The sequence below is a fragment of the Triticum dicoccoides genome, chromosome 7A (genome assembly GCF_002162155.2).
Source record: "Triticum dicoccoides isolate Atlit2015 ecotype Zavitan chromosome 7A, WEW_v2.0, whole genome shotgun sequence".
NCBI classification, from domain to species: domain Eukaryota; kingdom Viridiplantae; phylum Streptophyta; class Magnoliopsida; order Poales; family Poaceae; genus Triticum; species Triticum dicoccoides.
In genome coordinates this window covers 66459960-66462188 of record NC_041392.1, presented here as the reverse complement: position 1 = coordinate 66462188, position 2229 = coordinate 66459960, and the positions used below count along the sequence as shown (strand labels likewise).

Sequence of the window (2229 nt, the reverse complement as noted above, 5' to 3'; positions counted from 1 at the left end):
GTATTTTTTAATAAAAAATTATGCACGTGTAATACACATATATATATGAGTGTATAATTATTTTAAGAAAAAAAAACTTTGGGATGTGATTTTTTTTTTTCAAAACAACCGAGCTCCGGCACCAAACTTGTTTTCTGATTTTTTATGTCTTACGCAAAAACAAAAAACTTCTTGCCTTTTGATACAAGAGGCCGTTTTCGTTAGTCCTGTAGATGATCAAACTTTGACCAAAATATTAGGGACACACTTTGACCAAAAGTACAACTTCAAGAGGCTGTCGAAGTTCAAGCTTGTTGTGCAGAGTGGAGTCACCGTTGACGCGGATACAGAGTACTCCTACTCCGAGCTCCGACGATAGAATGAAAGATCGCCGCACCTGCCGCCTCGTCGACATGCCGCTGGAGTGCTTCGACCTGCGGATCGCGTCACGGGAGCTGGTCCGGGCCTTCAACCCTCCCCCGGGCTTCCCGGCCGTGCATGCCGCCTCCAACCTCGACCTCGTCTTCGGCCCCTTGCCGATCTACCTCGTCAGCATCTACCCTCCTCCGCCGTGCGGCCTGGACCCCGTGCTCGCCGCCGTCCGCGGCGCGCTCCCGGCCTACCTCTCCCGCTTCTTCCCCTTCGCCGGCCGCGTCGTGCGCCACCCGGACACCAACGTCCCCGAGGTCGCCGGCGCCGAGCTAGTCGTCGCCGACGCTGCCGGGGTCCCCCTCGCCGCCGTCGACTTCGCGCGCTTCGACGGCTCGCTCGGGATGATCCAGATCCCGTTCGACGCGGGGCTCGCGTTGTCGCTGCAGGTGGTCCGGTTCGCGTGCGGGGGGTACTCGTTGACCGTCGGCACCAACCACCTCCTCGCCGACGGCTGGGCGCTCGTCGTGCTGCTCAACAGCCTCGCGGAGATGGTCCGCACCGGCGGGGGTCTCTCCCGCGGGCCGCTGATCGACCGGTCGGCCCTGCTCGTCCCGCGGTCGCCGCCGCGGTGCAGCTCGTCGCTGGACGCCGAGTTCGATAGGTTCACGCCAGAGACCATGATCAACCCCCTCCTGGCCGCGGTCATGGAGCGGCGCGTGTACCGCATCGACGCGGCCGACCTCGTCGGGCTCCAGAAGGCGGCGTCCCCGTGCGGGGGCCGCCGCACCTCGCGCTTCGTGGCGCTGTGCGCGCACGTCTGGCGCGGGCCGTCGGCGACTCCGACCCCAGCTGTCGCATGGCGTGGATCCTCGAAGGCCGGAGGTGCATCGAGCCGTCGGAGGGCGCGCTGGACCTGTACATGGGGAACGTGGTCACCTACACGTCCCGCGAGGCGAGCGTGGCGGAGCTGCTGCGCGCGCCGCTGCACGACGTGGCGGCCGCTGCGGGCGCGGCCATGGCGTCGGTGATGACCAGGGACAGGTTCCAGGAGCTGGTGGACTGGGTGGAGGTGAACAAAACGGCGTACAAGGACGGCGGGAAGTGGACGGAGGCGGTGAACCTCGGCCTCGGGATCCCGGCGCTGGTGATCTCCGGAATGCTCCCGTTCGCCATGGACGGGGACCTGGGGTTCGGGAAGCCGAGGATGGTGTCGCCGTGGCTGCGGCACGGTCGGCTGGGCTCGGCGTCGATGATGATGGCGGTGCCCTGCCCGAGCGGGGACGGGTCGTGGTTCTTGGGCGGCACCAGGGTGTGGCCGCGGCTGGTGGAGGTGATCGAGGCCGGCCCGGAGAGCCTGCTGAAGCCGCTGACGGCGGCGAGCCTGGGGTTCGAGGCGCCGCACGGCTCTCGTCTGTGAGCCCGCTATAGATGTTTTGTGTTTGGCATCAACGATGCACGGAAGATAGCATGCGAAGCTCAACCTCGAAAAACATAGCTTCGAGGTTGTAGCTATGGCGAGCTTGCTTGTAACATCAAAAATAAACTGCACGACATAGCACCCGTAATTATGCGGGTTCTCTTTTGGTTTTACGATGAAATTTGGTAGCCAATATGTATGCATGTTAGGGCAGATACGTGACGTGGTTACCGTGGATAACACTGTCCCTGTATCCTGTGTCTTGATGATGTATTATAAAAGTTCATCAAAAGTATAAAGCATTTTAAACATAATAAAAAGGTACATGAGATTGGGATCACCGAACAACCACTACCGCCGTCAGATCGAGCCGCCGATGCGTCGCTGTCGCCTCTCCCCTATCGGAGCTGGCTTGAACTTGTCGATGACGGGCAGGAAGTCTTCGTGCACATGCTTCTAAC

The 2229-nt window shown here is 60.6% G+C and overlaps 1 pseudogene; it reads left to right on the top strand.

Moving 5' to 3' along the window:
• Positions 1-341: 341 nt before the first annotated feature.
• LOC119334754 lies at positions 342-1894 on the top strand (annotated as a pseudogene).
• Positions 1895-2229: the final 335 nt, after the last annotated feature.